A 24,154-nucleotide genomic window follows, 5' to 3' on the forward strand; every position below is an offset into this window, starting at 1 on the left:
TTAAGGTTTCAAGATCCTGTTGCTACTAGCACCATTGGCATGGGGGAAGTCACAATGTTTATGTCCCCTCTGGTTTGCTTTGGAGCCCTGGTCTGCCTCTTCCAAGTCCTGTAACCATTAACCCACTTTCAAAGCAGAACAAGAATCTGGCAGCCTTAGTGGGTTGGCTCATTCTCTGTGGTCACATTCTCCCTTGATGGACAAGGTGTTCTAGTCACTGCTAGTAATGCTGCTTTGCTTTCTTAATAACCTGAAGGGGGCTCTGCAGAGCAAGGCCAGGCACAGCTAGGATTAAATGACTATGGCACTGTGTGAGTCAGGAGTGAATTTCATGATACAATGTACAGGATGCTGAATATGAAAAGGTTCTCATATCCCTGCCACTTCTACTATATAAGGCTTTATAGCAAAAGTTCTTAACTTGGGGGTGATGAACTTGGTATTTTTTTTCTCCAACATTCTGATATCTTTATTTCAATACAACTGGTTTCCTTTGTAAACCTCTGTATTTTATTTTATTCATTTAAAAGCTTTATTCTGAGAAAGAGTTCATAGGTTACCCCAGACTCTCGAAGGGGTCCAAGACCCAAAAAAGAATAAGAACTCCCATGCTACAGTAACTTAAAATCAGAGTCAATGATCTCTTATTCAATAGCTTGGAAAAGATTTGGAAAACCCTTTGTTTTTGGTTGCCTAGAATCAGACAAAATCAGACCTGAATCCAGTAGCAGAGGAAATTAGTCCCCAGGACAGACTGTGATCCTTTCAATACTGTTACCAATACTGATACTCCTTATAAGTACAGGCACAGAATCTTACATGCACATGCATACACATACATATACATGTACAGCAGGTTTACTAACAGTTTAAAATCACAATTAGACCCCTGAAACATCAACATTTCTAAGATATTTAAAGGGTATTAAAAATCGAGTAAGTTTTGTTTCTACAAAACAATAACATTTCAGCATAAAATTCACACTGGTTGTTCTTACTTAAATACAACATAAAATATCATTTCCAGTAATGATACATAGATCATAAATAAACTCCCTGTAAGGCACAGAGTAAGATTGAAGTATGTAAATGCAGGCTGCCCAAGGGGAACTTTCAGATTAGTGTCTACCAAGCAGTGAAAACACATTGTACAGTCTTATTTTAATATTGAATAATGCCACATTATTCCATTCCTTTGACATATTAAACCAGATTAAAAAGGTCATCTGGGAACACTCTTGTAAAAATGTTCTTAGTTAAAATGCAAAACCATGTTTGGAAAGAAAGGCAGATCTTCAAGAAAACCAGGGAACATATCAGATGTTCATTTCAGTATAAGAATTGCAGCCTCTCACTTTTAGGTAATTCTCTGTTTGGATAGTTTTTAGCTGGCAGGAATTACAGAGCCAGATGCACAGGCCAGATCACTTTGGAAGAATACACAGCCAGATGCAGACATCGTAAATTTATTTGACTTGGTTTTAGATTTTTAATGAGATAGTGTTTACTTTGAAATTGTGCTCTCAATTTACCCAAAATCCTTGCAGTCCTCTGGGATTGAAAGAAAAATGAGCATGTTAGAGATGCAGCAAAGGCAAACATTAAATAAAAGTCTGAGACCAGTCACACATAGGCAAGCACATGGGAATTACTGCATGGCATTGCCACAAGATGGCGTAATATGACCATCTGAAACCTGTTCCAACTCCTAGACTGCCATCTCAGGGATCTGAGAAAGAGAAACTTTCACAATTTAGCTACAGTATTGTCACTTTCATAGTAAGGGAAGGGAAGGAGGCAGAAACAAATGGAGAAATAAAAAAAAATCATATGTAAAGTTATTATTTGTTGTTTTTCAGCTGTGTCTGAGTCTTTGTGACCGCATTTTGGGGTTTTCTTGGCAAAGATACTGGAATGGTTTGCTATTTCCTTCTCCAGTTCATTTTACAGATGAGTAAACTGAGGCAAACACAGTTTTGCCCAGGGTTACATAGCCAGGAAGTATCTAAGGCCAGTTTTGAACTCACGAAGAGGAGTTGTACTGACTCTAGGCCTGGCCCTCTATCCACTGTGCCACCTACCTGAACCAGCAAATAATGTATTTGAAAACACTTAAAAAAATTGTCATATGTTCTCTAAGCCTCAGTTTTCTTACTGGTATAATGAGGAGCCTGGAATAGAGGTTCTCTGAGGTTCTATGAAGCTAGATCTAGATTTTGGTCCTTGCAGAATGATTCAGTTACTGCTATTCTGAAAAAAAATAATTATAATGATGATAGCTAACATTTGCATAATGCTTTAAAGTTTACACACGGCTTTATGTATGTTAACTTATTTGATTCTTGAGAGACCCCTGTGAAGTAAGTGCTATTATTATCCCCATTTTACAGATGAGGAAACAGGTTGAGAATAGTTAAGTGCCTTGCCCAGGATCACACAGCTGGTGTCTTAGGCAGGATTCAAAAATGGGCCTATATAATCTGCTGCCTAGCTGGCCCAAAATAAACACTTGTGCTATTTAATTATTTTCACAGTCAAATCAAAGTAAGCATTAAGTTGAAGCAACTGTATATTCCCTTTCTGGTCTCAAAATTATCAAACTCTTCTCTGAGAAGCAAAGTCACAACTGAGGCAGCTGTCACATTTGTGCTGGTGGAGATGGCGCTGAAGTTGTACAATGAGACTGCTCACCTCTTTTTTAATAGGAGATGTATGTACATGCTTATGTATATGCATATCAGATGAGTATCCTGACTTGGGAAGGATCAATTAAGAGACAAGCCATACAATTTGGTTAACTTGTTGATGCTCTCAGGAAACCCTGACCCCAAATCGAAAAGACCAAAAGACATTCAGAATAAAATAAAATATTATAGTAAAACCCTTCAATGTAAACCAACATTTATTAAACACTTATTGTAAAGTATTTTGCTAGGTACTGAAGGAGATAGAGCTGATTAATCAATAACCTTCTGTGTGCCAGATACTGTGCTAGGTGCTGGGGATACAGAGACAAAAATTAAATATCAATTGCCCTCAAGGAGCTTACATTCAATCAAGAAGTCAATTCAAGTATTTGATTAAGAGAAATGACACATGCACAGATTCCTGGAGGAATCAGGAAAGGCCTTGCATAGGAGGTGACAGCTGAGTTGAACCTTGAAGGAAAAGAGGAATATCAAAGGCAAAGATGAGGCATTTATTTATTCCTTGCATGGGGACAGTTAGGGCAAATGTAAGACTACAGGAGATAGAATGTCATGTGGGAGGAACAGTGAGCAGGCCAGTTTACCTGAACAGTAGAGCACATGAAAGGAAGGAAATAATGGGTTCTGAGCCTTGAAAGGTAGGCAGAAACCAAGAAAGAGAAATAAGTACCTGGAAAGGTAGGCTGGACCCAGATTGTATAGGGCTTTAAATTTCAGAAAGGATACAGATATTAAATAAAGGATGGTCCTTGTCCTCATGGAGCTCATAATCTTGTAAAGAGATTTCACACACACACACACACACACACACACACACACACACACACGTATAACGTAAAAGCGTATAGGAGAGGTGATAGTAAAATGCTGGATGAAATGTAAGGGAGAAGGATAATTACTGATAAATGGAATCAGGAAGAAGATAACATTTAAGATGGGCCTTAAAGGATGACAAAAATGGTAAGAAATGGAGAAAAGGGGAGTGATTTTGAAGTGTAGACAGTACCTATGAACCAGGTGTTACAAAAGATGGAGTTTAGAAAGGACAGCATTACAGGCATAAGGGAAAGTCAGAATGTTATCTTGGGTGGAAAAACTATTGGAGACAAATCAGCATCTCACTAATAACCCAAAGGGAACCTTTGTAGAGTATTCACCCCAGCACTGGGCTAAACTTTCTGGCTTTGAACCTCTATTATGAACTCCTATGAAACCCATGTCCTATCTCCTTCCAAGTGGGTGGGAGTTTAATAGATAGTGCCAGTGTAAAGATGGACTTGAATGTCAGGCTAAGGAAAATGGGGAGGAAGATGTGTAAAAGAGGAGGGATGATTGCTTGACATATTGAAGGAGGCAGAGTGTATACAGAGCAGGACTTGGAGTCAGTAAGTCCTGGGTTCAAATCCCACTCCTACCCTTATTCCCTTAGAGAGTAGCTATGTGACATTTGGCAAGTCACTTGTTTTCTTTGAACTCTGGTTTCCTTATCTGTGAAATACTGATAATTACATTACCTACATTGGAGGGTTGTGATTATCTGTAACACTTTGCAAAACTTAAAATGTCATAAATGTCAGCTATTAGTATCATCATTATCACCATCATCATCCCCATTCCCATCATCACCATCTCAATCTTCTTGTCTTTTTTTTTTTGGAGTTCAGATAGAAATAATCCCATTAGAAACCAGTTGCTATACTGTTATTTTAATTTTCTACAGACTATTAGAAAGGCAGATAAAATAATTATTTTTTCTAGTTGAATAAGAGAATGTAAGTTCATCCACTATAGACTCACAGAAACATCACCAGTACAACTCCTCTAGCAGACAGGAAAACAGGGATGATTTGTACCTCTTCATATCACCCCATGATTTTGGACTCTGCCAAGTCTCGACATTTTGCAAGTTTTTCATTCCATGTAGCTTGGCAATGGAGTATTTGATATGTTAAAGACATTGTTATTAAGTTTTAATGGATCAGTAATATGCCTGGGCAACTGTGGGCAACAGTTTAGTCTGATAATTCTCTGGTTCTGGCAGAGTTTACTGGCTGAGCTCTCTGAGATATATAATTAAGTGTGAATTTGTAGTAAGGGATTTGTCTTCTCTTAGTCCATGAAATATATATGGATCATGTCTTGCCAGACATTTGATAGGTGTTAAACTTTTTAGCCTATAGTTAAGTTTATACTGTTCCTTGAATAATCTACATTGATTGGTAAGTCTGGACTCCTTAAGGATAACCTTTCTCTAATTTCTGGACAGTGAGGTGGTGCAGTAGTTTAGATTCCTCAGCCTGGAGTCAGGAAGACCTGAGTTCAAATCCAGTAACTTACTGACTGTGTGACCCTGGGCAAGTCATTTAACCCTGTTTGCCTCAGTTTCCTCATCTATAAAATGAGCTGGAGAAAGAAATGGCAAACCACTACAGTATCTTTGCCAAGAAAACCCCAAGTGGGGTCACAAAGAGCTGGATGTGACAAGATGACTAAACAACAATAAATTTCTAGTAGCAATAACCTGGTCCTGAAATGCCATCATAAATCATTTCATTCATAAAAAGAAATATTTGTAGCTCAGATTTTTTTTCCCCGCTGCTTCTCTGTCAACATTATAGACTGAGTACAAGTGAATGTCACCCACCCAGGGCCATTAGATTCTATTCTTGGATTTTATCCATTTTATAGACTCTATAGAAGCTATAGAAGTTACACTTGACAAATTCAATAGAGCACACCTGTCATTAGACTTTAGTATGGTTCTGTGAAGTGATGTCTGCTTATTAAAAATGTATTTCTCTAAGTTTCTGACCTGCTTATCATATCCTCTAGAAATGTCTATCCATCTTCTTCCTCTTTTTTTGGCAAAGAGGTATTGATCTTTGTATAGTTGCCTTTGGGTAATGGACCTTGTGTTTTGTTAACATTGTGCAGATTTTTGTTAGAATACTTTTCAAATCTGTTATGGTTGATTTTACAATTCCTGAAAGTATATACTGAGACTGGTATTGCATAAGTGTTAATTGCCTTATATAATGTTCTGCCCTTATATAATGTTCAGCAGGCCAATAAATCTCAACATATTCAGCCATAGTATTCTCCTTGATATCCTTAGTCTTGATGTGTCTCGTCTGAAGTAGACCAAGGTATTTGCAATTGTATTGCCTCATAGGGACCTCAAAGTGTTGCCTCATAGTAATCTCAAAGGCTATCCAGTCTAACTTCCTCATTTTATAGATGAAAAAACTGAAGCCCAGGAAAGTGCCTTGGGAAGTGTGCCTTGAGAAGTAATTTTCCATCATAAAGCAGCAAGAATCATTTTTTCTGGATTTAAGCATAAATATTTCAGTCTGTCTTTCCATAGTATCTGTTAAGGATTTTTTACTTACTGAGTCCCAATGACATTTGGATATAACTAGAGAAAGATTCCATGAAATAAAGGAATTGCTTAATGTGGTTTTATGGTGGAATCAAATAGTTTGATGTCATCCATGTAAATCAAGTGGTTAATAAAGTGTTTGGTTGGAATATCTTTTTAACTGATTTGGAAGTTATATATAATTCTATGTAGGAGAGATGTTAATGGATTTAGGGATATTTACTTTATTATTACTGGTGGTGGGAGATGAAGTCAAGGGCACAAATAGCAGGATGATTTTTATCAACAAGGTATAGCTTGACCATGGAGGCAAAAGGAAAGAATGAAAGACTGGTGATATTGAGAAGTTTTGAAATATGGCAAAGGATGGCCTGAATTTCCTCAGTGAGGTAGGCTAGATTATACACTATGAATGTAGGCACTGGGGAAAAAAAGGGGGCTTAAACAATGGGCAAGTTTCAAAATAGTCACTTTGGGAAATAACAGGAAATCAATGATAGCTGCCTAGAATGATTCCTTAGTTGCAGTCACAGCCCAGCTACGGCTGCTGCTATTAATTTATAGTGGATGGAATCAGCATGACTTTTTTCTACTGACACTTTTATCTTGGGGTAAAAGCAGACAAATTAAATGGTGGGGACTACTGAAGGCTGAGGTTTCATAGGTTGGGGATAGCAGGAAGTCAGGAGACGTGAACTTTTAGATCAGTGGCTGGGGAAACAATCTTCTTACAAAGACCTTTATTAAAATAACATAGATTTGATTATACTATGGTTGAAATAAAATTATATTGTCCAATGTATATCCCTCTTATGAGAATGATGTTAGTATTATTATAGGTTCTATTGTGGTTTTAAAAAAAAACCTGCTTTATCATATGATGAAATAGCTTTTTTATCCCATTTTTCTTATTAATTTATTTTTAGTTTTCAGCATTCGCTTCCACAAGATTTTGAGTTCCTAATTTTCTCCCCATCCCTCCCCCACCCTAAGATGGCATCCATTCTGAATATCCCTTCCCCTAATTTGCCTTCCCTTCTATCTCTCCCCCTTCTCTTAATCCTTTCCCCTTCTATTTTCCTGTAGGGCAGGATAGATTTCTATACCCCATTGCCTGTATATCTTATTTCCCAGTTGCATGTAAAAACAATTTTTAACATTTTTTTTAAGGCAATTGGGGTTAAGTGACTTGCCCAGGGTCACTCAGCTGGTAAGTGTCAAGTGTTTGGTCTGAGGCTAAATTTGAACTCAGGTCCTCCTGACTTCAGGGCTGGTGCTCTATCCACTGCGCCACCTAGCTGCCCCTTAACATTTGTTTTTAAAACTTTGGGTTCCAAATTTTCTCCCTTCCTCCCTCCCCACCCACCCTTATTGAGAAGGCAAGCAACTCGATACAGGTTATACATGTGTGGTCATGCAAAACACTTCCCTAGTAGTCATGTTGTGAAAAACTAACTGTATCTCCCTTCATCCTATCCCCCCCATTTATTCTATTCTTTCTTTTGACTTTGTCCCTCCTTAGAAGTGTTTGCTTCTGATTATCTCTTCCTCCAGTCTGCTCTCCCCTTTTTCAAACCCCTGCTCTCTTGTCCCCTCCCCCCATTTTCCTATAGGGTAAGACAGATTTCCATACCGAATTGAGTGTGTATGTTATTCCCTCCTTAAGCCAAATCCTATGAGAATAGGATTCACTCATTCCTTCTCACCTTCTCCCATTTCCCCTTCACTGTAAAAAACTTTTCTTGTCTGTTTTATGTGAGATAATTTACCCCACTCTACTCTCCCTTTCTCCTTTTCCCAGTATAATACTCTCTCACCCCTTAATTTATTCTCCAGATATCATCCCTTCATCTTCAACTCACCCTGTGCCCTCTATCTATGTATCTATGTATCTATCTATCTATACATACATATATATAATTTTTTTCCCTCCAACTACCCTAATACTGACAAAGGTCTCATGAGTTACAAATATCATCTTTCCATGTAGGAATGTAAACAGTTCAACCTTAATAAGTCCCTTATGATTTCTCTTTCCTGTTTACCTCTTCATACTTCTCTTGAGTCTTGTATTTGAAAGTCAAATTTTCTATTCAGCTCTGGTCTTTTCATCAAGAATGCTTGAAAGTCCTCTGTTTCACTGAATGTCCATTTTTTCCCCTGAAGGATTATACTCAGTTTTGCTGGGTAGGTGATTCTTGGTTGTAATTCTGTCTCCTTTGACCTCCAGAATATTATATTCCAAGCCCTCCAGTCCCTTAATGTATTAGCTGCTAATCTTTTGTTATCATGATTGTGTTTCCACAATACTTGAATTGTTTCTTTCTGTCTGCTTGCAATATTTTCTCCTTGACTTGGGAACTCTGGAATTTGGCTACAATATTCCTAGGAGTTTTCCTTTGGGGATCTCTTTCAGGAGGTGATCAGTAGATTCTTTTAATTTCTATTTTACCCTCTGGTTCTAGAATATCAGGGCTGTTGCCTTGATAATTTCTTGAAAGATGATATCTAGGCTCTTTTTTTGATCATGGCTTTCAGGAAGCCCAATAAATTTTAAATTATTTCTCTTGGATCCATTTTCCAGATCAGTTGTTTTTCCAATGAGATATTTCACATTGTTTTGTATTATTTCATTCTTTTGGTTTTGTTTTACAGTGTCTTGATTTTTCATAAAGTCACTAGCTTCCATTTGCTCCATTCTAATTTTTAAGGAAGTATTTTCTTCAGTGAGCTTTTGGACTTCCTTTTCCATTTGGCCAGTTCTGCTTTTTAAGGCATTCTTCTCCTCATTGGCTTTTTGGACCTCTTTTGCCATTTGGGTTAGGCTATTTTTAAGGTGTTATTTTCTTCAGTATTTTTTGGGGTCTCCTTTAGCAAGCTGTTGACTTATTTTTCATGATTTTCTTGAATCACTCTCATTTCTCTTCCCAGTTTTTCCTCTACTTCTCTTACTTGCTTCTCAAAATCCTTTTTGAACTCTTCCAAGGCCTGGGACTGATTCATATTTTTCTCGGAGGCTTTGGATGTAGGAGCTTTGACTTTGTTCTCTTTTTCTGGTTGTATGTTTTGATCTTCTTTGTCACCAAAGAAAGATTCTATGCTCTGACTTTTTTTGTGCAGTTTGCTCATGATCCCAGCCAATTACTTGAGTTATAAACTCTTTGTTAAGGTGGGGGGGGGCCTGCTTCCAATGTGGAAAATGTACTGTCCCAAGCCTCAGGGGTTTTGTGCAGCTGTTTTCAGAGATACTTCTAGGGACCCGTAAATTTTCAGTTCTTCCAAGGTGGTATGATCAAAAGTGAGGTGTTTACTCCTTTCCTGGCCTGTGCTGTGGTCTTTGAGTGACCACAAGCACTCTTTTCTACCTTGGAACTGTGAGGATTCCCTCTCCACCGCCACTACAAACTCCATTATGCCAGCGCTCCTCTTCTCCCTAGGATTGCCACCCAGAACTGTGACCTAGATCCAAGCACGGGCAAAGTAAGAGAATCCTGTCTGAGCACCAGCAAAGAGATCCTTGCAACCCGCCTCTGATCAGACACTAGATTCCCCCTCATTCTGTGGGCCGAGCTCCAGAAGCAGCCACCACCCTGGTGCTGTGCCAGGACTGGGGCTGGGACCTAGCTTCTCTCTCACAGAGGTCATAGACTTTTCCTACTGACCTTCTAAGTTGTCTTTGGCATTTGTGGGTTGAGAAATCTGGAAACTGCCACAGCTGCCTGTGATTCAGTCCTCTGAGGCCTGCTCCAGGGTCCCTGAGGTGTGGTCTTTGCCTGTGTGTCCACACTGAACTGCATTCCTCTCCCAGCCTGGTGCAATAGATGTTTCTGATCAATGATCCAGGTTGTCTTGGGCTGGAAATTTGTTTCACTCTCTCTTTTTTGTGGGTTCTGCTGCTCTAGAATTTGTTTAGAGCCATTTTTTTTACAGGCATTTGGAGGGGTTTAAGGGAGAGCTCAAGCAAGTCACTGCTTTTATTCCACCATCTTGGCTCTACCCCCCCCTTTTCCCCAAAGAAGAAAAAAAACAAACATTGGAAAGCGGGGAAACATGCATATTATTGTTATTCTATACATATAACATTGATCACTGTATAGTATCCTCTTTCATTAGATTGGAATGTCAGACTGGCTTTGGAGAATTATAAACTTTTTATAAAACTTAATGAGTGCTGCTATATAACATTGCCTTAATCATGTTGAAGTAGAAAGGAGAGAGGTCTTTGGAGCAAATGGTGGAGTTATCATAGATTAATAAAATAAGAGGGGAAAGCCTCATATAGTTTGACATATGTCTTAGATTTTGAGAAATCAAATTCCAGTTCACAGGAAGTATGGATAGAATCCGATGTCTTATATTTTGAAGAAGAAGCAAGCCTAAGGGGAATAGGAAGATCTTAGGAATGAAACCGTGAAAACACAAAGAGAAATCATTCAATTGAGGAGGTAAAGGGGAGCTGCCTAAAGAGACTGATGTGAATGTTCAGGGAGCTCATCAACTAACTCAGATGAAAAAAGGCATGTATAGAAGATGGAAGCATCGTGATGATGGAGGGTGAATAAAAAAAAAAAAGAGTACTGTCCTGTGAGAACTGAATCTGAAGATTAAAGCTTAAAATGAGCTGAGGATGACAATGAATGCTAAAGACTACATATTCCAGCCCCCCCCAAATGTTTATTGAAGGCAAGAGAAGGGTCAAAGAAGGGATGGGACCATTGTTTTGTATATATGAGGTAATGTGATAAATTATGATGATAAAGTGGTTGAACTACTTATATGTTATCTTGTTTTGTTTTTTTTTTGTTCTTCCAATAAAAATCATCTTTGGACTAAATGATAGAACAAAAATTATTAGCAGGGAGTAAAAACAACTCTGAGGTACCACATCACACCTATCAAAATGGCCAACATGACAAAACAGGAAAATGGTAAATGTTGGAGAAGATGTGGGAAAATTGGAACACTAATGCATTGTTGATGGAGCTGTAAAATGATCCAACCATTTTGGAGAGTAATTTGGAACTATGCCCAAAGGGCTATAAAAATGTGCATACCCTTTAACCCAGCAATAGCACTTTTAGGGCTATATCCCAAAGAGATCACACAAATGGGAAAAGGACCTACATGTACAGCTCTTCTTGTGGTGGCAACAAATTGGAAATTGAGAGGATGCCCATCAGTTGGGGAATGGCTGAGCAAGTTGTGGTATATGAATGTGATGCAATACTATTGTGCTATAAGAAATGATGAACAGGCTGACTTCAGAAAAACCTGGAAAGACTTGTATGGTCTGATGCTGAGTGAAGTGAGCAGAACCAAGAGAACTTTGTACACAATGACAGTCATGTTGTATGATGACCAATATTGATAAACTTAACCCTTCCTGGCAATACAAGGATGTAAGACATCTCCAGAGGCCTTGTGATGGAAAATGCTGTCCACATCCAAAGAAAGAACTAAGAAAGTTGAATTGCTATTTTTTTCTCTTCTGTTGAGTTTTGTTTCCTCTTTCTGATGATTCATCCTATTGGTTTCAATTTTTACTTACAACATCACTAATGTGAAAACATGTTTAATATGGATGTAAATGTAGCCTCTATCAGGTTGTGTGCCATCTTGGGGAGGGTGGAAGGGAAGAAGGGGGAGAAAAATTTAAACTCAAAAGCATATGGAAGTGATTATTGATAAATCAAAATAAATTAATAAAAAAAAGAAAACCATGATAGATGAGGAGATAGATAGAGCACCTAACTTTTCCTAGCAAGTCAAAATCACCAGACAAGAACAACTATATATTAAGGTACTGAAAGATTGATAGGTGTGATTGCTGGGTCACTGTCAGTGATCCTTATCTTTAAATTCTGAGTTTAACACCAAAAAGAGAACATTTCTATATACAAAAAACCCACAAAAGAGTGTTATATCTGAAATTGCAAATCTGTTATATATAGCTTGGTTTTTTGTGAGTAAATAAAAAGTTCAACATATTTTCTTTTTTTTTAAGGAGAGAGGTCAAAAAGATGAAGAAAAATGAAAGATAGAAGGAAAGGGGCATGGAGAGAAGAAAAATGGATAGAGAGGAAAGAGAAGGAAGGGGAAGGGATGAGATAGGGAGGGAAGAAACATTATTTTCAAAGCTGTCCTGATTTTCCATGTTTCCTTCTGAAATTCCTTCTTTTCTCTTCTGCACATTATAATACTTTAATCTCTCTTTTCCTTTTTCTTTTTCTTTTGGGTAGTTGTGGTGGAATCCTGTAATTAGCTGCCCTCTTTCTCCCAAATCTCTCTATTCAATAAAGTATAACCTTTGTTTCAAATAAGCATAGTCAATCAAAACAAATCTAAATATTTGCCACTTTGAGTTCATCACCTCTCTGTCAGGTGGTAGGTAACCACAGTTAAATGGTATTCTGGAGTTGTGGTGGGTCAATCACAGTTCTTGTCTTTCAAAGTTGTTTTCTTCATAATGTTGTTACTGTATAGATTGTTCTCCTGCTTCTGTTCACTTTTCTCCATATCAGTTCATTCCTAGTTTCTCTGAAACTGTCCCTTTTGTCATCTTTCCATATAGGACACTTTCACATACTATAATAGTTCAAAGTCATTCTCCAATTGATTCTTACCAGTATAGAGTAACTAGATGTTGTGGTGAAAATGGTGGGTCCTTGGGAAAAAAATGATCACTCAATTTCAGAGTCTATGTTAGAGAGAAAAGATGAAAGCTGGAAATGGTTTTACACACACCCTGGATTTTGAGAAAGTAATTTTAGTAGTTTTAGAGGAAGGATCCTATGAGCTAAAATTCTATCAGGGAAGTCAGTCCAAGAGGGATAGGAAGTTCTCAAACATGAAATTCTGACTATATAAAGAGAAAAATTCCAATGAGGAAGAAAAAGGAGTTGTTTAAAGACATTATTGCACATGTACATGGGACTCACCAATCAACTTTGATTTCAAAGATGTACAAAAAATAGAGGCAAGGGCAGATAACAGAGGGTGAAAACAAAACAATAGCATGGTCTTTTAGGCACATGATTAAGATCAGAATGTATTGAGTTTGGTGAGGAAAGGTAATAACAAAAAATAGAGTTTATAGTAAAAGAGGAGGATCAAATAAGAGACTCAGGGTGGATAGAAAGATGATAATTGATGTCTGTTCAATTATTAATTTCCTTCTATTTTTTCTGTCAATGATAATGATCTTTGGATTGGGAAGAATAGAACATATATGACTACCAAGGAGTTAATACCAAAGTAAGGAAAAAGTTGACAGCACCTAACTGCCCTTGATGTATTCAAGACATTATACCCATATGAATTACATTTTTAGGTAATGAAGTTTATATTTTCAGATTTGGAAGACGTAGTTTTCTTTGATCTCTGAAAGACTATGGAGAATGGGAGAAATACTGATCTTTTAAGAGAAGAGAGTGTAGTCTGCAAATTGTAGGCCAGTGAGTTTGACTGTGATTTCTAGTAAAATTCTAGAATATAAAGACAATTCCTGAACACCTAGAAAAGAATGTGGTAATCACAGAACAACCAGCATGACTTTATCAAGGATGGATCATTCTGGTCTGACTTTATTTCATATTTTGACAAGGGTCAAAATTTGCATATCAGAGAAATTGTAGATATATACTTTTGGCAAAGTATTTGATAAAATTTTTTTCTGGTGATGCGTGTAGAGAAGTGGGAGAGATTTGGGCTAGATAATAGTAGGTGCATTCAGACTTGTTTGAATGGCTGGATCCAAAGAGTATTCATTAATGATCTACTGTCAGTTTAGAAGGAGGTCTTCAGTGCAATGCTCCATGGGTTTGTGTTTGGTTTGTGCTAATGAACAATTTTATTAATGACTCAGATAAAGGCTTGTATAAGATGCTTATTAAATTTGCAAATGACAGAAAGTTAAGAGGGATACCAATTACACTGGATGACAAAGTCAGAAGTAAAAAAAAGAGATCTTGAGCATTGGGTGAATTGAAAAGAAAAAGATTAAATTTAATAGGAATATATGTAAAGTATTATACTTGGGCTCCCCTTTATTGGGTTGGATTAGATGGCCACTGAGGTCCACTTCAACTCTGAAGTTCTAGGAACCAAAACTTTCTAGTTTGGTTATAATAATTACAGTTCTATATTCTGTTACAACATTTCTATGCTCTGTTAATATTTTCAAACTGCTTTTCTCACCACAATCCTTTGAATTAGGTAGTAAGACTACAGCCAGCTGGGAGTTGGCAAAGTGATATGGGTAGGAAGTACCAGATTTGGGATTCAAACTCTGGTCCCCTAGTCCAAGTTTACTGTTCTTTCTAATAAACCTTGCTCTCTTTTTTTGTAGTACCAGTCTGAGCTTTCCCAGCATAGCCTTAGAGAATGCATGGTCACCCCATGCCAGGGTATGTCAATGGAGGAGAACTTTTGTGGAGACAATTAAGGGTAGGCTGTTAAAAAATTAGGAGGTAGTAGTTTTTGCTATTTGTGAAGCTATATTTATGCTTACTTAAAATATATTCAGTTCCTCCCTTTATTATTACCTTGTGAACATTTCACCCTCTGTGTAGTGGAAAAGATGAGATATTGTTTTCTGTAAGGCTCTGTATTTCTCAGGGATGCTCAATTTTCTGCTTCATCCATGAAACCAATGCTAAAAGACAATAAAGATCCCCAGCAGGTGGTAGCCCACATTTTCAGGCTCTCATCCCTTCATTTCATCCCATAGAGCTATATTTGGCTCTTACTGATCCATGTTAAGGGTGAATCTGGGTTTGCAAATAACTTTTGTGTGCAGTCAACCAATCACCAAACATTTTGTGAACACCTGTGATGTACAAAGTCTAATGTCCTACCTAATAACCCAGGTAGGACTAGAAGTCTAGGGGGTAGGGGGAGGGGAGGGCATGGAATGGGAAGCTGTGAGGGATATACCAAAGAAAGAAGCAATCTGGATGTGGGCAGGCAACAAAGAATAAGGAGTAAAACAGAATCCTTGATCTTTGGGCCTCAGAATTTTGTTTTATTTTAAGCTGGTTCAACTTAATTAGATATATGGTCATAAGAGGTCATTTTACCAGGGGTTCTCTAAGGAGGCACAGACACATACGCACATACATACAACAACAAACTCTGCCCCCCCCCCCCCTTTTTCTCTCTCCTACCTGGGGTCACAGAAATGGGAAGCCAGAGAAGAAGTCAATTTGGGAATGACTGTGATGAGCTCAGTTTTAGACAAAACATACATCAGGCATTTGGAACTGTAGGATTGTAACTAGGGAGAACTATTAGGGCTAGAGGTAGAGATTTGGATGGCATCTTCACAGAAGTAGTCAACTAAAACAATGGCAGTAGATGAAATATCTGCATTCAGTAGGTGCAGAATAAATACTTACTGAATTGAATTTTAGAATTAGAGTATGATAAGAAGTCGAACTGATCAGATGGGAGATAGTTAGGACCAAAGAGAGACCAGGCATAGGGAAGAACAGGCAACAGGGAAAATACTCAGCAAAAACTAATAAAAGGAACAAGAAAGTAGTCGGATAGCATCCCAAGTCTGGGAGTGGGCAGAACTCCTGATTTGTAGACAAAATAGTGACAGTGGAGGTTGTAAGTAGGCATTAGGTATGTGAGTGGGTAAGGTGGAGAAGGGAGGAGTAGCTAGCATCTGAAACACATCTAGCAGCAGATAGTATAGATGGACCAAGACTACTAGGTACTAGGTTGCAGAGTACCCAGAAGGTCTAGGAAGGAGAGAAGTATGGGAAGGGAACCATGACAAGGCAAGAAGGGTCATTACTTATTGGAACTCATTCCTAAGGTAGGGACTTCCTTATTAAGTGAGCCACAGATCCAGGGCTTCATATATTCCCCTTTTCTAGTGGCAGAATTAGTCACAGAATATGGTACATGACTGAACCTACAGATAGGTATTATGTAACTTGAATGTAAAAGGTTAGAGTAATTAGAGGAGGGAAGAGGGTAGAAAAGGAATTAAGCAGGTCCCAGCATTCAGAATGGAGCTTTGTGGAAGATGCTTTCATTTAGAAGGTAGAATGAGGAAGTAGAACAACCAAAGGGAAATCTTGGAATTTCAGAGCTGGAAGTGATCTGAGGGGTAATCTAGCTCAACTGGTTCTTGAAAAGGAATCCTCTTCTTTAGGAAGCTGAAATCTGTCCTGTTCATTTCCTATCACCACCATTAGATTGTAAGTGTTCTGAGGGTAGGAATTATATCTTATTTATCTCTTTCTCTCCCATAGACTCTAACATAGTGCCTTGTAGGGATTGGATACTCAGTGGTTTCTGAAGGAAGGAAACATAAGACAAATTGCCCATGAAGTTAGAGAAGAAAGAGGAAAGTGTAGTTTTGTTAGCCAAGGACAGAGTTTCAAGGAGAGGTTTTCTAATATTGTAGAGAGGGCTATGGGCTAAGAAATTACATTGTAATAGATCATTAGTGACTTTGAAGAGAGCAGTTTAATCAATTGGTGGTCAGAATCTCAGATATCAGAGGAAAAAATGTATTTAGAGAGTATTTATCTCCATCAAGCCCATAGTTGACAGGTGGCAAACTAGTTTTTGCTTAAAGACTTCTAGAGGGGCAGGGTTGGATAAGTTTTTTTCCCTTCTTTACAATAAACCTTAGTTGGCATTTTTTCAACTGCTATTCCTTTCTCCTAGTTTTGCCTTCTGGGACAAAGCAGAATAAGTCTAATCCAACTCAAATGGGGAAGCCCTTCAAATATTTGAAGAGAACTATCATGGGTCCTCTAAGTCTTCCCTACTCCATAGTAAATATGTCTAGTTTCTTCCATCGATCCATTCTAATCCCTGAGGCCGGCTCTGGAGTGAACAGCTGTATGAACTGTAGATAGTTCATCATTGATCCAGAGTCTTCTTGTGAAGCTGTTTATGTCTGGGGCTAGTCCAGTGGTTCTGAAACAGAAACTGACACCCTGCATCTGTCCCCCCCCCACTTATCTAAAGGGTATCCCACATGTCTTAGTGGAGTTAAGTATCAAAGCTTTTAAACTCCACTAAGATGTGTGGGACATTATATTTTTATGTATATACACACATCACATCATATATATATATATAATATATATATATACACACACACACATATACATTTGTGTATATGTGTATTTACATATATACATAAACATATGCATATATATGTATTAACCTCTTTTCACTTGAACTATTCTAGCCTTCAGTAAAAGAAATCTGAACTAAATATGGGATATTTAAAGTGAAACAACCAAAATCAGATAACAGAATGGCTTCAATTCTTCTACATTTCCCAACAACACACTAAGGATGTCTAAAGTTTTTCTAGTTTTTTTTGTATCCTGTAATGTTTTTAGTTTTTATAGTCAAGTGCTATATTTTTCTCCATATATGAGAAAGGTTAAATATTTCATTCTCAACTAGTGCAAATGAAAGATTCTTTGAACAATGTCACAAAAATGTGTTTGACCACATATCTAACAAAATGATTGTCTTTTATATTATATATGTAGATCACATGATGCTAGTATTTTTCCTATAAAATATTGGTTGATAACTTTCATGGTTAATATTACCTTTTAAATTAAAAGTACATGCAAAAGACTCAGAAATTGGCTAACAGCCTAAAAATCTACAAGCTAATTTGAATACATCTTCAAATTTTATGTTCCTGTTAAAATCAAGAATAAAGAGAGTTTAATTATTTCCCAAAGCTTGCTCAGGTTCATTTTTAAATTAAGTCCATAAAATATAATTAGCCAATTACTTAGATATACTTTTTGCGTTAACTTCTCATAGCACTTAAGGATCATTAAAATAAATACAATTAAATGTCAGAAAAAAAACATGATTTAAGATTCATTTTAAATTTAGGAGAATACCAACTCTAAGAAGTCTTACAGAAGATTAAGAAATGTAGATGGTATTGCAATCTATGATCCATAATCCCAATTCTTGTTTTATACGGATTAAATTCAATCCTGGGGACTTTACACAAATCACTTTCTTTTTGGTTGATGTCCCCTAATCTTTCCATGGGTTTTTCCATGAGAAAGTCAGAATTTGTCTTATTTTTCTCCTACCTAGGCCTTCCCCTGAGAACATTATGATATAACTTGTGCCAAGAAAAGGCCTCCAGTTCCTATACATTCAGTCTAACAATATATATCAAATACAGAACAGGATTTATTTCAACCAATGGAAAAAAAAAACATCAAGAACTTGCACTCAAATTGATAATCAGTCAAGACAACTTTTCTTTCCTTTCCAATGAGCTCAACTTCCCCCAATGATCCATGCAGTCTTTTAGACTTAAAATGCTACCCTAAGATTGTGATTCCTTCCAGAAAAGGGAAGAAACTGGAAAGTCTCTGGAGAGTTGATTCTCTTTTAACTTACAGTACCAATGGAAGGCAAGGTCTGGGTTTGCTCCTTCACAGTGTTTCTGTTCCTGGATGCTATTTGGTTCTAGGATCACAAGATTCTTCCCTTTGCCTTTGTTCAAGAACTCAGAGCTACCTAGGAACTCTTCTTCTCTCCCCACCCCCACTTAATAATATTTTATTTTTTCCAATTACATGTAAAGATAGTTTTCAACATTCAAAATTTTGAGTTCCAAATTTTTTTCTCCCACTCTTCCTCTCTTCTCTCCTCCCTCCCCTTCCCCCTCCCCAAGATGGCAAGTAATCTGAGATAGGCAATACATGTACAGTCATATTAAACATATTTCCATGTTAGTCATGTTGTGAAAGAAGAATCAGAACAGAAGGGAAAAATCATGAGAAAAATAAAAGAGAATATAGTATGCTTTGGTCTGCATTTAGATTCCATAGTTCTTTCTCTGGATATAGATAGCATTTTCCACCATGAGTCTTTTGGAACTGGCTTAGATCATTGTATTGTTGAGAAGAGGTAAGTCTATCAAAGTTGATCATTGCACAATGTTGCTGTTACTGTGTACAATGTTCTCCTGGTTCTGCTCACTTTACTCAGCATCAGTTCATTTAAGTCTTTGCAAGTTTTTTTCTGAAATCTGCCTGTTTATCATTTCTTACAGCATAATAGTATTCCATTCCATTCATATACCACAACTTGTTTAGCCATTCCCCAATTGATGGGCATCCCCTCAAATTCAAATTCTTTGCCATAACAAAAAGAGTTGCTATAAATATTTTTGTACATGTGAGTCTTTTTCCACTTTTTATGATCTCTTTGGGATACAGACCTAATAGTGGTATTGCTGGATCAAAGGGTATGCATAGTTTTATAGCCCTTTGGGCATAGTTCTAAATTGCTCTCCAGAATGGTTGGATCAGTTCACAACTCCATCAACAATGCAATAGTGTTCCAATTTTCCCACATCTTCTCCAGCATTTATCATTTTCCTTTTTTTTTTGTCATATTAGCCAATCAGATAGGTGTGAGGTGATACCTCAGAGTTGGAGCTCTTCTTTTCTCCAGGTACTCAACATTGTGCAAGAACTTTTCCTCCTACATTTAGACTTAGTCTGGATGCTCCTCCCCTAGAATTCCTTAGTCATTCTGTCATTGGCTTTCTATTGCTACCACCTTTGAAACCCAGAGATTCCCTGGACTTCTCTCCCATCTGCATCTCTCAGTTTTTGTCTTTGGCCATTGTCTCTATGGCTGTGTCTGCTGCCTTTTAAAGTCTGCTCCCAAGGGTTACCACTCAGATCTTCAGGTGGGGTCAATGGGACAACAGTACTCATTGAAAGGTTACCCAGTCACATATCCAACTTGAAGAACCACTGAAGTCCTAAATGTAATGTTAATGTTTATTCATTATATTTGGATATATCTTCAACCAATGCCTCATCTTTTCACCTTGTTAGTCTTGCTGACACTACTCCTGGACACAGTCTCTATAAGATAGAAGAGCCTAATTTTTAGATTGATGTTGGATAGGAAATTTTTACTTCTTTGTAAAGCAAATAAAGTTAGTACTATATGGCCATTCCAGTTTTGGGAAAAGGCTAGATATTTATCATATGTAAATTTCTATATTTCAATGAATTACTATGCAATTGAATACATTTAGCACTAAAACTATGCTAAATAAAATTGAGCATTTCTTTGATCCTGAAGTTCACAGGAAGCCCTTTTAATCAGTTTTTGGAAATTCCTCAGTTATATAAAAAATAGATCAGTTTTTTTATTAAACTTCCTGCGGAGAAGTGTCACACTGGACAATAAAAATGGATAAACATTGCTGTAATTTATTACACAAAATATATATTTATTGGTTGTCAGCACAGTCATTCTGGATATTCTATCTTTTTGTCATTTTCAACTGACAAAAAGTCCCCTTAATTTCCTAATCTGAGAGTGAAGTTGTGATGGGGATGAAGGAGTGATTCATTTTATATCTCTAGGGGTTTTCCTTTTTGGCAACACTGTCCCACCGTATGGGCTTTGATGATATTAATAACAACACATTTTTACAAAGTTGTATTTTTGCAGCAATTGACAAAAAAATTAACTGAATAGAGATGTCAGCTCCCAGAGAATGTTTTTTACTAGGACACCAGTTCATGTATTTACGCTAAGTGTGGATTCTTGATTAGAATTATATGTTAAGTGTTTTGCAAGTCTTAAAATGCTATTATTATTGTTGTTTTTGTCATTATTATCTCATTCTTGTCTTTCTCAATAAGGTTCAGATAGAAATAATTCTGGGATAAATTGCCATTTGGCTGTTAATCTTCTATATTGAATATTTTGTGGATTAGTGCACAGGTTGATGAAATAACTGATTTTTGTAGTTGAATAAAAGAATTAGGAGGTAAGATCATGCCCTGTAGGCTAGCTCTCAATATTTTGAAATCACCATGTAGCTTGGAGATTATGAGTATTTGAGATGATTAAAAACATTATTCTCAAGTGTTTATAAATCAATATTATGTCCAGGTGATTTTAGATAATGGTTTGATTTGTGGTAATGATACAGTTCTACTATAGTTTATTGGATGAGTTCTCCAGATTATTTTTAAAGGGCTGCATTTGTAGTGTGCAGATGTGATTATCAGACCATGGAAGATAGCAAACCTCTGTTGTATAATTCTGGCCAACAGGTCAAGTCTTGCAAGGTATTCTATAGGTGCTAACCGTTTCCACTATCACCACCATTTCTTTGCACAATCTAGATTGATCACTAAGTTTGGACTCCTTAAGGGTAACTTTTCTCAATTTTTTTGAATGAATGACTTCATGCTGAATTACAGTCTTAAATGGGTCAATTTGCACAAAAAATTGGCATCACTCAGTCATTTATTCTATGCTTCTTTGTTGTCACATCATTGGCTGAATTCATATAGCTTTCACCTATGGGGTATTTTGATTCTAGTCTTGAGAAGTTGTGTCACAGGCTCATTTGGAGGCAAGTGACTTTTACTTACATTTGACAAGTCTAATCAGCCTTTACTATGGCTTGGTGAAGTGATTTCTGTTCTGTTCCTGTAGATTTTTGACCTGTTTGTCATGTCCTGTAAGGGTGTTATTGACCATCTTCTTATTTTTAGGTGCCTTAAGGTGGTGGGCTCTATCTTTTGTTAATATTGTATAGGATTTTGTAAGGATATTTTCCAAATCTGTTACAGTTCATTTTGTAATTCCTGAAAGTATACATCAAGATCAATATTGGATAGGTGTTAATTGCCTTAAACACATTCTTACCATTCAACTTCATTTTCAGGGTGCCAGTAAGTCCCTTAACACATTCAACTATATCCTTCTCCCTGATATCTGTATTTCAATATATCTTGCTTAGAGGAAATCAAGGTATTTGAAGGTATTGTCTTTATCCATTGGTTCAATATGATTTCCACATTCAAACTCAAAGCCTTTATTCCCTTTCATTGCCACATACTTAAGTCCAAATGACCTTCTGATGTCATTGAAGAAAGATTTCATGAGAGGAAGGAGCTGTTCAATTATTACATAATCTAATAATTTATTTATGTGTATTATTATATATCATATTTTCTATTGTGATTTCTAAACTTTTTATGTCTTTAGCACCTACCATAATTCTCTATACCTAGAAGATTCTTTTTTGTTTGTTTGTTTGTTTTGTTTTGGCTAGGCAATGGGGTTAAGTGACTTGCCCAGGTTCACACAGCTAGTAAGTGTTATGTATCTGAGGCTGGATTTGAACTCAGGTCCTCCTGACTTCAGGGCCAGTGCTCTATCCACTGTGCCACCTAGCTGCCCTTACCCAGAAGATTCTTAATAAGGATTTGCTGAATCAAATTTGCTTCCCTATATTTGTTCTGGGAAGCATTCTCTAACTATTTAATAGATATACTGCATGTCATACTTCCCCAATTGAGTCAATCAATAAACATTTCTTAAACACTTACTATGCACCAGGCACTGTGATAATTGCTAGGGATACAAATATTAAAAAGTAGTCCTTGCTAATCAAGTTCCTTAAAATCAAGTGGGGGAAGACAACATATAACAGGAAGCTGAAAAACTAGGGGAAGGGAGAGGTAGCCAGGGCACAGGGACACCATGGGGTCTAATACAAGGGAATACAGGGGTGTGAAATGGAGAATGGCTGGCATGGGCACTGTCTTTAAATGGAGGCTTTGGGAGGAAATCTTTGTTGGTTCTTCATACTGATGAGAAGTGAATATTAATGCTCATCTAATCTCACAGGATGATGCTGAGTTTCACTTCTGAAGATGAGGCTCCTAGGGGCATGATGGAGTTCAGTCCAAAGGAATGTAGCCAGGTGGGAAATGAAACTAGATAATAAATTCCCCAACTAGATGATAAGTTCCTTGAGAATAGGCCTTGTATCATTTGCTTATTTTTTATCTATCATCTAAAACATCTAGTATGGTGCTATGCATTGAACAGATCCTAAATAAATGCATCAATCATTTATTTAGCCAGAATTCATTAACTCAATTTGCATTTATTACTATGTTTAGAACACTGTGAAAGGTGCTAAGATAGAAATAAAGATAAATTAGACAAAATATCTACCTTCAAGTAGCTTACAATTTACTAAGACTTTTGCAACTTAAAACATCTGCAGGGCCATCTCAGACTTGAAAGCAAGTCATAAAGTTCTTTGAGGAATGAACAAAATTGCCATCACAAAGCTAGTATGTTAATATTAGAAGAGAAATTAAGAGGTCATTTGGTTATAACTAGAAGAAATGTGTGGAAGTATCAGGGAGGCAAATTTAGGCTTGATATATGGAAAATTTCAGAAAATCATGTCTGTCTACAATGGGGATATACTGAAGTAGGATCAATTCCAAAGTTTTAGACATATGCCCCTCTCAGTGAAGCCAGATTGCCTTAGCTTTGTTAACAGCCATATCATACTGTTGTCTCATATTAATTTTGAAGTCTATTAAACCTCTAGATCTTTTTCATACAAACTATGACCTATCCATGTTTCTCTTATTCCATACTCATGCATTTTATTTTTTTAACCTGTGTATAGGAATTTACTCTTATCCCCATTCAATTTCATCTTCTTTGATTCAGTACATTGTTTGAGCCTGTTGGGATCTGTCATCCAATATGTTAGCTATCTTTCCAAACTTCATGTCATTTATAAATTTGATAAACATGCCACCTATACTTTCATGTACATTACTAATGTACTAAAGCATGCACTTTCATGCACATTACTAATGAAAATGTTAAATTGATCCAAGGAAAGAACCCTGAAATACTCTACTAGAGAATGCCTTCCAAGTTCACATCAATTCTTTAATGACTTCTCTTTGTGTTTGGTCATTTCGTCAATTCAGAATTCACTTAACTATACTATCCTGTAACCTCTAGATTTTGGCCACAAGCACAATATAACAAACTGCTGAATTATTTGCTGAATTCCTGGTAAACTATGTCTGTGAAATTTTCCTCATTTGTTAGTCTAGAAATGCTCTCAAAAAAGAAAATGAGGTTAGTTTGTAATGACTTTTTTTTTTTTAACTAAACCATACTGGTGTTTTGTGATCATAGCTTTGTTTTGAAGTTGATCATAAGCTTTAATATTAAGTTG

General features: G+C 36.9%; 1 protein-coding gene across 2 annotated transcripts in view; it reads right to left on the reverse strand.

Moving 5' to 3' along the window:
• The window catches only part of SGCG (sarcoglycan gamma), a 258,739-nt gene that overhangs the window by 7,067 nt on the left and 227,518 nt on the right, over window positions 1-24,154 (reverse strand). The gene's annotated exons all lie outside the window — the stretch shown is intronic.

The sequence above is a fragment of the Vombatus ursinus genome, unplaced genomic scaffold, assembly GCF_900497805.2.
Source record: "Vombatus ursinus unplaced genomic scaffold, bare-nosed wombat genome assembly UNPS02014813.1, whole genome shotgun sequence".
Taxonomy (NCBI): domain Eukaryota; kingdom Metazoa; phylum Chordata; class Mammalia; order Diprotodontia; family Vombatidae; genus Vombatus; species Vombatus ursinus.